General features: G+C 38.4%; 1 non-coding gene across 1 annotated transcript; it reads right to left on the bottom strand.

Moving 5' to 3' along the window:
* Window positions 1-1,393: 1,393 nt before the first annotated feature.
* LOC114670284 (U6 spliceosomal RNA) lies at window positions 1,394-1,500 on the bottom strand. The gene has a single exon (XR_003719752.1). It is a non-coding gene; the product is annotated as a U6 spliceosomal RNA (small nuclear RNA).
* Window positions 1,501-13,850: the final 12,350 nt, after the last annotated feature.

Below are 13,850 nucleotides of genomic sequence, written 5' to 3'. Positions count from 1 at the left end.
GAGTGTATTGAAGAGATATCTGCAGTCTTATGTTCACTGCAGCATTATTCACAATAGCCAAGATATGGAATCAATCCAAGCGTTCAGAAAATGTGGTGTATATGCACGACAGGATACCATTCAGCCTTTAAAAACACAGACATCTTGTCATTTGTGACAACATGGATGAACGTGGATGACGTTATCTTAAGTGAACTAAACCAGGCACAGAAAGACAAACTGATGACCTCATTTATGTCTAGAATATTTTTTAAAAGTCAAACTCATAGAAGCAAAGAGTTAAATGATAGTTACCAGAGACTGTGGGTGTGGTAATTGGGAAGATGTTAGTCAAAAGAAACAAAATTTCAGATAAACAGGAGGAATGAGTTCAAGAAATCTATTGAACATCAAGACCATAGCTTAAAACAATGTATTGTATACTTGAAAATTGTTAAGAGATTTTAAGTATTCTCACCACAAAAAAGTATGTGAGGTAATGCATATGCAAAATGACTTTATTTAGCCATTCCACAAAGTATATACACATATCAAAACATTATGTTGTACACCATAATATATGTATAATTTTTACTTGTCAATTAAAAAAAGAAAAAGTGGTTGGGCGCGGTGGCTCACGCCTGTAATCCCAACATTTTGGGAGGCCGAGGTGGGCAGATTATATGAGGTAGGGAGTTCGAGACCAGCCTGATCAACGTGGAGAAACCCTGCCTCTACTAAAACTGCAAAATTAGTCTGGGATGGTGGTGCATGCCTGTAATCCCAACTACTTGAGAGGCTGAGGCAGGAGAATTGCTTAAACCTGGGAGGTTGCAGTGAGCCAAGATTGCACCATCGCACTCCAGCCTGGGCAACAAGAACAAAACTTCCTCTCAAAAAAGAAAAGAAAAGAAAAGAAAAAGTAGCTAAATGTACTGTATTTGTTAAGTGTACTGTGATTATAAAGGAGAATCCCTATTTTTAGGAAATATGCTGAGTATTTTCCCCTCAAAAGGTTCATAAATATATATACATATATATAAATATATATACATATATCTAGTTTACACACAAATACATATGCAGAGATAGATGATGTATTCTTAATGTATATATAAAAAGAGACTGAGAATAGTGAAGCAAATGGGGTAAAATGTTAACAATGTGTGAATCTGAGTAAACTCTTGCAAATTTTTTATGTTTGAAATAATTTTCCAAACAAAAGTTTAAAAATTGAAGTTTAAAAATCCTAAAAGTTATCTTTCACTCCCATCTCCTCTTCCAAGGAGTAAGCCAATATTAACAGTTTTATATGTGTATTTCTAGATCCATGTCTGTGTTTTTTTTTTTGTGGTAAAATATATATAACATAAAATCTACTATTTTTAAGTGCACAGTTTAGTGCATTAAATACAAAAATCTGGAGCTCTTCTTGAATTTGTGTGTCATCCTTGTTCAGGGGCCAAGTCAATTTTGTCTGTATTATTCCAATTTTAGTATATGTGCTGCTGAAGCAAGTACTCCATGCATTTTTAAACATACATGTTCCAATATTATAAATGTAACCATATTGTACCAAAAAAGAAAATGAAAAAGAAAGATGTTCCTAGTAAAATGAGAACAACTATGTCATCACCAGCAGAACTGCAGAAATGTTAAAGGAATCTCTTCAGTCAGAAAGAAAATAACTGATGAAAATCTTAATTCACACAATGTAATAAAGAACACTGGAAATGGCAAATATAAAAACATTTTTTTCCTACTTAATCTCTTTAAAAGATATTTGACTATTTAAAGCAAACATAACAAAGTCTGTGGGGTTCATTATCTACATAGAAGTAAAATATATTACAACTATGACACAGGACAGGAGGAGCAGAATGAAAGTATGCTGTTGTAAGTTTCTTACATGTCATGTGCAATGATACAATGTTTTCTGAAAGTAGACTGTGATTAGTTAAATATTGTAAACCCTAGAGCATCCACTAAAAAGAAACCATACAAAAGAAGTATTGCTAGTAAGCCGATAGTGGAGAGAAAGTAGAATCTAAAAAGTATTTGATTAATACAAATGAATAAAGGAACAAAGGAAAAAGAACACATAAAATAGATGGGACAAAGGGAAAACAAATATCAATATGGTAAATTAAAACCCAACTATATCAATAATTCTATTGAATGTAAATGGTGTAGACATTCCATCAAAAGACTGTCAGATTGGATGAAAAAGCAAGACCTAACTATATGTATATTGTCAATAAGAAACGGACTTTAAATATAAAGACATGGACAGGTTAAAAAAAGAATAACAAAACATTCCCGAAAATGTAACAAAAAAGTAAAAGAATGTCATGCAAACATTAAGCAAAAGTAAGAGAACTGGCTATATTAATATTACACAAAGTAGATTTCGTATTAGGGGATCGTAATGGGAAACGGATCAGAAAACACAACAATGCTCCCAGAGCTTCAAAATATATGAAGCAAAAACTGATAGTAAAAGAAGAAATAGACACAAGTACAGTTATAAACTTCAACACTCCTCTCTCAATAATTGTTAAAATATGTGGGGAGAAAACCAGTAAGGATGCATGAAACTTGAATAACACTACTAACTACTTAAATTCATTGGCATTTATAAAACACTCACCCAACAACTGCAGAATAAACATTCTTTTCAAGTGTACATGGAGAATTTATCAAGATAGACCATATTGTGTCCATAAAACAAGTCTCAATACAATTTAAAGGATTAATTTCTAAAATATATTCTCTGACACCAATAAAAAAAATCTCAAGTGAAATAAGAAAATATTTTGAACGGCATGAAAATGAAAGCGTATTCCCACACAAATAAAAAGTTTGGGAATCATTTAAAGCAGTGCTAAAAAGGAAATTTGTAACTTTTTTTTTTTTTTTTTTTGAGACGGAGTCTCACTCTGTCACCCTGGCTGGAGTGCAGTGACACAATCTTGGCTCACTGCAACCTCCACCTCCCGGATTCAAGCAATTCTCCTGTCTCAGCCTCCTGAGTACCTGGGACTACAGGCACGCGCCACCACACCTGGCTAATTTTTGTGTTTTCAGTACAGACAGGTTTTCACCACATTGGCCAGGCTGCTTTTGAACTCCTGATCTCAGGTGATCCAACCGCCTTGACCTCCCAAAGTGCTGGGATTACAGACATGAGCCACCACACTCGGCCGGAAATTTATAACTTTAAATACTTATGTTGGAAAGTAGAAAACTTTATAACTAAATGTCTACGTTTCCACCTTAAGAAAATAGAAAAGAACAATTTAACCCAAAGGAAGTGGAAGGGAAGAAATAACCAGAAATCAATAGAATAATAAATGGACAAACAGTAGAGAAAATCAATGAAAACAAAAGCCAGTCTTTTAGAACACAGCTGGTAAATCTTTAGCCAACTTAAACAAGAAAAATAGATAAAGAACACACAATTACAAGTACCCAGAATGAACAATTTCTATGCCCTACTAAAAGGATAATAAAGAAATGTTATGAATAAATTTAAAACAATAAATTCATCAAATTCAATAAAAATACATTCCTTGAAAGATCAGAACAACTAAAACTCACTCAAAGAGAAATAATTTAAACATCCCTATTTATATTAAAGAAAGTGAAGTTGTAGTCATAAACCTTTCTACAAAGAAAACCCATAGATTCAGAGGCTTGACTGATGAATTCTACCAAATGTTTAAGAAAGGAATAAAACCAATCCTGCACAAAAGCAAAGAAAGAAGACTTTCCAGTTCATTTTATGTGGCTAGTTTTACCCTGATAACACTAGAAAAAGAAATTTAAAAGGTAGAAAACTACAGACCAACATTTCTTATGAACACAGACACAAAAATCCTTAACATAATTTCAGTAAATCAAATCCAGCTACATATAATAAAATAATACATCATGAACAAATGGGGTTTATGCTAGAAATGGAATATTGAGTCAACATTCAAAAATCAATAAATATAATTCATCATACTAGCAGACTAAAAAGGAGAAACCATATGATTCATATGGTTTCATCTTAAAAGGTGCAGAAAAACATTTGACAAATTTCAACACCCATTCATAATCTAAAACAAACAAAAAAACCCTTAGCAAACTAGAAATAGGAGAAAACTTTCTCAATGTGATAAAGGAAATCCACCAAAAACCTACAGCAAATGCCATAATTTAAAACAGAATTATTTTATCCTAAGATTGGGAAGAAGGCAAGCTGTTCCCTCTTGTCACTTCTATTCAATGCGAGTTTCCAGTTAATGTTATAAGGCAAGAAACCAAAATAAAAGTCCTATCTTTTAGAGACACAACAAAAAAAGAGAATTTCAGACCAATATCCCTGATGAAAATCAGTGCAAAAATCCTCAATAAAATACTGGCAAACCGAATCCAGCAGCACATCAAAAGCTTATCCACCATGATCAAGTGGGCTTCATCCCTGGGATGCAAGGTTGGTTCAACATATGCAAATCAATAAATATAATCCAGGATATAAACAGAACCAAAGATAAAAACCATATGATTATCTCAATAGATGCAGCAAAGGCCTTTGACAAAATTCAACAGCCCTTCATGCTAAAAACTCTCAATAAATTCTGTGTTGATGGAACATATCTCAAAATAATAAGAGCTATTTATGACAAACCCACAGCCAATATCATACTGAATGGGCAAAAACCGGAAGCATTCCCTTTGAAAACTGGCACAAGACAGGGATGCCCTCTCTTACCACTCCAATTCACACAGTGTTGGAAGTTCTGGCCAGGGCAATCAGGCAGGAGAAAGAAATAAAGGGTATTCAGTGAGGAAAAGAGGAAGTCAAATTGTCCCTGTTTGCAGATGACATGATTATATATTTAGAAAACCCCATTGTCTCAGCCCAAAATCTCCTTAAGCTGATAAGCAACTTCAGCAAAGTCTCAGGATACAAAATCAATGTGCAAAAATCACAAGCATTCTTATACACCAATAACAGACAGACAGCCAAATCATGAGTGAACTCCCATTCACAATTGCTTCAAAGAGAATAAAATACCTAGGAATCCAACTTACAAGGGATGTGAAGGACCTCTTCAAGGAGAACTACAAACCACTGCTCAATGAAATAAAAGAGGACACAGACAAATGGAAGAACATTCCATACTCATGGATAGGAAGAATCAATATCGTGAAAATGGCCATACTGCCCAAGGTAATTTATAGATTCAATGCCATCACCATTAAGCTACCAATAACTTTCTTCACAGAATTGGAAAAAAACTACTTTAAAGTTCATATGGAACCAAAAAAGAGCTCGCATTGCCAAGACAATCCAAGCCAAAAGAGCAAAGCTGGAGGCATCACGCTATCTGACTTCAAACTATACTGCAAGGCTATAGTAACCAAAACAGCATGGTACTGGTACCAAAACAAAGATATAGAAAAATGGAAGAGAACAGAGCCCTCAGAAATAATACCACACATCTACAACCATCTGATCTTTGACAAATCTGACAAAAACAAGCAATGGGGAAAGGATTCCCTATTTAATAAATGGTGCTGGGAAAACTGACTAGTTATACGTAGAAATCTGAAACTGGATCCCTTCCTTACACCTTATACAAAAAATTAATTCAAGATGGATTAGAGACTTAAATGTTAGACCTAAAACCATAAAAACCCTAGAAGAAAACATAGGCAGTACCATTCAGGACATAGGCATGGGCAAGGACTTCATGTCTAAAACACAAAAAGCAATGGCAACAAAAGCCAAAATTGACAAATGGGATCTAATTAAACTAAAGCGCTTCTGCACAGCTAAAGAAACTACCATCAGAGTGAACAGGCAACCTACAGAATGGGAGAAAATTTTTGCAATCTACTCATCTGACAAAGGCCTAATATCCAGAACCTACAAAGAACTCAAATTTACAAGAAAAAAACAAACAACCCCATCAAAAAGTGGGCAAAGGATATGAACAGACACTTCTCAAAAGAAGACATTCATACAGCCAACAGACACATGAAAAAATGCTCATCATCACTCGCCATCAGAGAAATGCAAATCAAAACCACAATGAGATACCATCTCACACCAGTTAGAATGGCAATCATTAAAAAGTCAAGAAACGATAGGTGCTGGAGAGGATGTGAAGAAATAGGAACACTTTTACACTGTTGGTGGGACTGTAAACTAGTTCAACCATTGTGGAAGACAGTATGGTGATTCCTCAAGGATCTAGAACTAGAAATATCATTTGACCCAGCCATCCCATTAGTGGGTATATACCCAAAGGATTATAAATCATGCTGCTGTAAAGACACATGCACACGTATGTTTATTGCGGCACTATTCACAATAGCAAAAACTTGGAACCAACCCAAATGCCCATTAGCGACAGACTGGATTGAGAAAGTGTGGCACATATACACTATGGACTACTATGCAGCCATAAAAAAGGATGAGTTCAGCTGGGCATGGTGGCTCACACTTGTAATCCCAGCACTTTGGGAGGCCCAGGAGGGCAGATCACAAGGTCAGGAGATTGAGGCCATCCTGGCTAACACAGTGAAACCCCATCTCTACTAAAAATACAAAAATTAGCAAGGCGTGGTGGTGGGTGCCTATAGTCCCAGCTACTCATGAGGCTGAGGCAGGAGAATTGTGTGAACCCAGGAGGCAGAGCTTGCAGTGAGCCGAGATCGTGCCACTGGACTCTAGCCTGGGCAACAGAGCAAGACTCCGTCTCAAAAAAAAAAAAAAAGGACAAGTTCATGTCCTTTTAGGGACATAGATGCAGCTGGAAACCATCATTCTCAGCAAACTATCGCAAGAACAGAAAACCAAACATCGCATGTTCTCACTCATAGGTGAGAATTGAACAATGAGAACACTTGGACACAGGAAGGGGAACATCACACACCGGGGCCTGTTGTGGGGTGTGGGGAGGGGGACGGGATAGCATTAGGAGATATACCTAATGTAAATGAAGAGTTAATGGGTGCAGCACACCAACATGGCACATGTATACATATGTAACAAACCTGCACGTTGTACACATGTACCCTAGAACTTAAAGTACAATAATAAATAAATAAATAAATAATCCTATCTTTGGAAATATACATGTAAAACTGTCATTATGCACCGGCAACATGGCTGTTGATACAGAAAATCCTAAGGAACCTACCAAAAAGTAACCACAGCTAACTAAGAAGCAAATTTAAACAAGGTCACAGGATACAAGGTCAACACACACAAATCAATTATATTTCCATATGGTAGCAACCAACAATTGGAAATTTACATTTTAACAATGTGTTTAAAATGGCATCACAAAATATGATTTATTTAGGAATAAGCATAACAAAATAATGATGGTATATATAGTAACCAGATCAGCCTTTCCTTTTCCGCAGTTTTCAGTTATCTATAGTCAACTGCAATCCAAAAATATGGAGATATTTTGAAAGAGAGACCACATTCATACAACTTTTATTACAGTTTATTGTTATAATTCTTCTTTTATTATTAGTTACTGTCACTCTCTTACTATGCCAAATTTATAAATTCAACTTTATCATAGGTAAGTAGATATTAAACAAAAATAGGATATACAGGGGTCAGCACTCTCCATAGTTTGAGGCATAGCTGGAGTTACTAGAACGTGTCCTCCGCAGATAAGGGTAGGCAACTGCACAGAGAAAAGTCCAAGACTTTGCTGAGATAAATTAAAGAATATCTCAATAAATAGTGAGACATACATGTTCATAGTTCAGTTGATTTGGTATTAAGATGCCAATTCTCCCTAAATTGTGAGTCAGTGCTATCCCAGTCAAAGTCAAGCTGAATTTTTTACATAGAAATTTATGTAGAATTGCAGGCGGGGCGTGGTTGCTCATGCCTATAATCCTAGCACTTTGGGAGGCGGAGGCAGGCAGATCACCTGAGGTCAGGAGTTCGAGACCAGCCTGGCCAACATGGTGAAACCCCTAAAAATACAAAAATTAACCAGGTGTAGTGGCGTGCTCCTGTAACCCCAGCTACTCAGAAGACAGGCAGGAGAATCGCTTGAACCCGGGAGGCAAAGGTTGCAGTGAGCTGAGATAGCACCACTGCACTCCAGCCTGGGTGATGGAGCGAGACTCTGTCTCAGAAAAAAAAAAGAAAAAAAGAAAAAAATACATTTATGTAGAAATGTAGAATCCTAGAATAAGCAAAACAATTTTTTAAAAAAAAAAATCACTGGTCAATTTCAAGGCTTACTGTAAAGCTAAAATAAGACAGTGGGATGTTAGCATAAGCATAGACATATAGATCCATGAAACTGAGAGTTCAAAAATAGGCCCACACATAAATGGTCAATTGGTTTTCAGTTTTTAATAAAAGTACTAAGGTATCAAAAGGGAAACGGTGATTCTTTCTTTCTTTCTCTTTCTTTCCTCTTTCTTTTTTCTTTCTTTCTTTTTCTTTCTTCTTTCGTTCTCTCTCTCTCTTTCTTTTTTTTTAAACAGGGTCTTGCTCTATTACCTAGGCTAGAGTTCAGTGGCATGATCACAGCTCCCTGTAGCCTCAACCCCTTGGACTCACAGGTATGTGCTGCCATGCCCAGCTAATGTTTTAATCTTTTGTAAGGGTTCTCCCTATGTTGCCCAGGCTGGTCTCCAACTCCTGGCCTCAAGTGATCCACCTCAGCTTCCCAAAGTGCTGGGATTACAGACATGAGCCACCGTGCCCAAAAATGCCCTCAATCTTTGACACAAAATGTATTCTAGAAAAATTGACACAAAATGTATTCTAGACCTAAATGGAAAATCTAAAACCATAAAACTTCAGCAAAACAGGAGGGAAAACCTTTGTGATTGGGGCAAAGATTTCTTAGATGGGACAAAAAGTGTACAAACCATGCATTAAAAAATTAGCACATTGGAGATATCATCAAAATGTAAAACTTCTACTCTTCCACCTTATTTTGTTGTTGTTGTTGTTGTTGTTTTCGAGACAGAGTCTCACTCTGTCACCCAGGCTGTCATAGGGTGTCGTGATCTCGGCTCACTGCAACCTCCACCTCCCAGGTTCAAGCAACTCTCCTGCCTCAGCCTCCTGAGTAGCTGGGATTACAGGCATCCACCACCACGCCTGGCTAATTTTTGTATTTTTTTTTTATTAGAGATGGGATTTCACCATGTTGGCCAGGCTGGTCTTGAACTTCTGACCTCAAGGGATCAGCCCACCTCGGCCTCCCAAAGTTCTGGAATTACAGGCGTGAGCCACTGCACCCAGTCTCTTCCACTGTATGTTAAGTGAAATAAGCCAGGCACAGAAACGCAAATACTATATTATCTCACTTATATGTGGAATCTAAAAAGTTACCATAGAAGTAGAGAGTAGTACAGTAAGCAGTTACCAAAGGATGGGGAGGGGTCGAGGAGAGGAGAGATGGGGAGAAGTTGGTTTAGGGATACTAAGGTACAGTTGGATAGAAGGAATAAATTCTGGTGGTCTATTGCGCAGCACAGTGACTCCAGTTAACAATAATGTATTTTATATTTCAAAATAACTAGAAGAGAGGTTTTTGAATGTTCTCATCACAATGAAATGATAACTGTTTAAGGTGATAGATATGCTGATTACCCTGATTTGATCATTACACAATGTATACATGTATCAAAATACCACACCATACCCCACAAATATGTATAATTATTATGTGTACACAATACCCTATAAATATGTACAATTATTATGTGTCAATCACAAATGTTAAAAAAATTTCTGTTCCTCAAAATCATCCGGGTGTGGTGGCTCACACCAGTATTCCTAGCACTTTGGGAGGCCGAGGTAGGCTGATCACCTGAGGTCAGGATTTCGAGACCAGCTTGACCAGGATGGCAAAACCCCATCTCCATCAAAGATACAAAAATTAGCCGGGTATGTTGGCGCATGCTACATGTAATCCCAGCTACTCAGAAGGCTGAGGTGTGAGAATCGCTTGAACCTGGGAGACAGAGGTTACAGCGAGCTGAGATCAGGCTACTGCGCTCCAGTCTGAGCAACAGACAGAGACTCTGTCTAAAAAAAAAAAAAAAAATACAGTTAAGAAAGTAAAAAGGCAAAACACAGATTAGAAAAAAAACTTGCAAAATATATATCTAAATAAAGGACTTATATCCAGAATTTGTAAAGAATATCAAGCTTCAATAATGAGGCACATTACTTGATTTTTTTAATTGGTAAAAGACTTGAATAGACATTTCCCCTAAGAAGATATACTAATGGCAAGAAAAGCACATCTAAAAAATACTCAACATTATTAATCAGTAGGGAAATGCAAATAAGGACACAATGGGCTACCGCTACACACCCTCTACAATGGCTAAAATTGTTTGAATTGGCAATATCAAATGTTGACAAGATTGTGAAGCACCTGGGACTCTCATACACTGCTAATAGGAATGCAAAATGGTCCAGCCACTTTGGAAAAGTGTGTCAGTTTCTTATGAAGTGAAATATGTATTTACCATATCATTCTGCAATTCTATTCCTAGATATTAACCCAAGAGAAACGAAAATGTATGTTCACTTGAAGACATAAATGTTCATAACAGCTTTCTTCATAATAATCCCAAACTGGAAGCCCATCAAAGGTCATCAGCAAGTGTATGGAAAAGCAAATTGTAGCACACCAGCTGGCAATATAAAGTAACAAACTGATACATGCAACAACATACCACAATACACCACAATACATTATATTTTGCTTGTTATTGTTTTTACTTCCCCTCCCACCACACTTCTACCACTGTAAACTCCTTGAAATCAGGAATCATTTCCTCTTTTCCATCATATTTCCAGTGCCTAGCACAGGACATGATACATAGTAGGGGCCCAGTAAATATCTGTTGCCCATGAAGTTCTTATTTATGCCAGGTCTGCCTGTATAGTCTCAGGCAATGGGTTCTTTTCTCATGCACTCTGTCTTGGGGAAGACAACTAATTCATTTTCCTATAAAAGTACACTAACTCGGGCTGGGTGCAGTGGCTCTCAGCTGTAATCCCAGCACTTTGGGAGGCCGAGGCAGGTGGATCACCTGAGGTCAGGAGTTTGAGACCAGCCAGACCAACATGGTGAAACCTATCTCTACTAAAAATACAAAAATTAGCCAGGCATAGCAGCAGACGCCTGTAATCCTAGCTACTCGGGAGGCTGAGTCAGAAGAATCACTTGGACCGGGAGGCAGAGGTTGCAGTGAGCCAAGACGGTACCATTAACTCCAGCCTGGGCGACAGAGTGAGACTCTGTCTCAAAAAAAAAAAAAAGTACACTAACTCCTTGTTTGATTACATTAACGTGTGTGTGTGTGTGTGTGTGTGTGTGTGTGTGTGTGTGTGTAAATTAAACTCCAGAAGTGAACTCTTTTTTGTGGCACATTTCAGGGACTTCCAGCCTTCTGATTTCGGGATGACTGCTTGGCAGAGTGTGCAGGGATGGTAATCAAAGCCCCTGGACTCCCACTTCCTCCTCCTTTCCTCTTGATCCACAAGAGGTTTGAGCCAAGGTTCTCTTGGCCTTCCTTTTTAGGCTCAGGCTCTGTGCCAGCTCCAGCCCAGTCCCAGGGCTCAAATTATTTGCTCCTTTGCCCAAGCTTTGGGAGCCAACTTGCAATTTGGATTTTACAATATGTTCTTACTCTTTCGAGTGTGGTTGGACTCATCGATATTCATGAGCTTGCAAAGAAGAGGTTCTAGTCCCCGGGGAGGCTGGGTGGTGGTAGAAGGACCCTTTCCTTAGTCTCACTATGGCACCGGCCAGGCTACCATCTGCACAGAGAATAGCTGTACAGATGCTTCTTGAAGAAATCCTTAGGCTTCTTCCAGATGGGACACCTTGAGTTTGGGTATTTTGGCCTCCAGAAATGAGTACTCAGAAGTCCATGTCACCGTAGAAGATACAATTTTTTATCTCTTGGGGACTCTGATGTGTTTTTCATTCAGTTTTTTAAAATGTGTTCCCAGGTCCCACATCCCACAGCAGCTAAGAAGATATGCCAGGGCAGAGAGCAGTGTCCTCAGTGACAGAGGTTGTTGCAGTTCAGCGGGCCGGCAGCCAAGGAGATTGCTTTTTTGTGGGGGGTGGAATAGATTACTATTTCTGCTTGTGTGGGATTTTATTTCTGGTTAGGTCATGAACTTCTGATGCACACATGTCTTTGCTTCTTTTAATTCAACTAATTCATTTTCCAATAGTATGCTAACTCCTTGTTTGATGACATTAACATGTGTGTGTGTGCACGTGTGAGTGTGTGTGTGTGTGTGTGTAAAAGCTCCAGAAGTGAGCCCTTTTGGTGGCACATTTCAGGGGCTTCCAGCATATGAGGGCCTCCTTCTAGCTACAGTAAGATTATAATGCTAGAATGATTCTTCACATTTTAGTACACACTGTGCTAAGCACTGCGTTAGATGTTTTGCAAGATTTATCTGCTTTAATCCTTACAACACCCATGTGTGGTAGACTAGTATAGACCCACTTCACAGACAAAGAAACTGAGGTTTATCAAGACAAATCAATTTGCCCAAAGTCACCTCCAGGAATGATGGAGCTGGCTTTCAACCTCAACGACCTGATGCCAGAACCATTCCTTTTTTCTCTATGTTTTGAGATTGATGATTCAGCTCTCGGAATAAGACTATCCAACAGAGAGGAAGGACAGCAGCCACCTCTAATTCCATGTTATTGGCTGCAGATGAGCCACACACTGCTCTAAGGTAAGGGTCAAAGTGTCTGGACTCTGACTTAGGGTATTGGTTAATTTTTTGCAGAAGTTACTGCTTTCTTTCTCAAACATCCTCTAACCTAGACCCACAGGAACTTGACAAAGGTTCCCATGATATGAAGTGCCTGTGTGGTTTTCTAGGAGCCTGTGAAGAACTGCAGCTCTGGTGGGAGGACAGCCCTCTGCCCTTCTGAAAAAGCACTGGCAAGAGCTATTCCTTCCTTGATTCATCAAATATGGTTAAGCAGCTGGGCATGGTGCCTCACACTTGTAATCCCAGCTACTCGGGAGGCTGAGACAGGAGGATCACTTAAGGCCAGGAGTTGGAGACCAGCCTGGGCAACATAGCAAGACCTTATCTCCAAAGAAAAAGTATGATTAAATACCTCTTTCTGGGTGTGAGAAAGACAGCAACAGATCCTACTTTCGTATATCTTACAGTCTGGAAGAGAAGACAGACAATTAAATTAACAAATACTAGAGGGAACCATAAGAGTAATGCCAGGGGAACTGCTGGGTGCAAAAGGAGTGTAGCACCCTAGGAGGATGCTTCTGCTAAAGAGATGTAACAGACAACAGGGTAGGGGCAATGGAGAGCCATCTCCAGTACACAGGGGCAAACCCTAGGGTCTGCCCCAGCCATGAAAAGAAGCAGAGTAAGACCACTGGGGGCTGAGGAGGGCATTCTCTGGAGCTGTCTCAGGACATTTTAAATCACCATCAAAGACATTGTGTGAGCTCTCTTGGATACTGCAAGAGAAAAAGGCATCCGGGAGTTGCAGGATGCTGGTACTTCTGGCTGGTAGGCACCCAGAGCCCAACATTTTAAATTCTCATTGTGCTTGTCAACCACACTGCTAACTGGCTTTGATCTGTAGAAGCTTGATTACATCTAGCCATTGTTAAAAGAAGTTTCTTTTTCTAAATATAATTTTTTTCATATATGGGAACTGCCATCCTCCTAGGGAGAGTAATTCCTTTTCCAAGGTTGATTTTTCTTTTTTTTTCTTTTTCTTTCTTTTTTTTTTTTTTTTTTTTTTGGACAGAATCTCGCTTTGTCACCCAGACTGGAATGCAGTGGCACCATC

Source organism: Macaca mulatta, chromosome 9 (assembly GCF_049350105.2).
Source record: "Macaca mulatta isolate MMU2019108-1 chromosome 9, T2T-MMU8v2.0, whole genome shotgun sequence".
Taxonomy (NCBI): domain Eukaryota; kingdom Metazoa; phylum Chordata; class Mammalia; order Primates; family Cercopithecidae; genus Macaca; species Macaca mulatta.
This window is presented reverse-complemented; position numbering and strand designations above follow the sequence as displayed.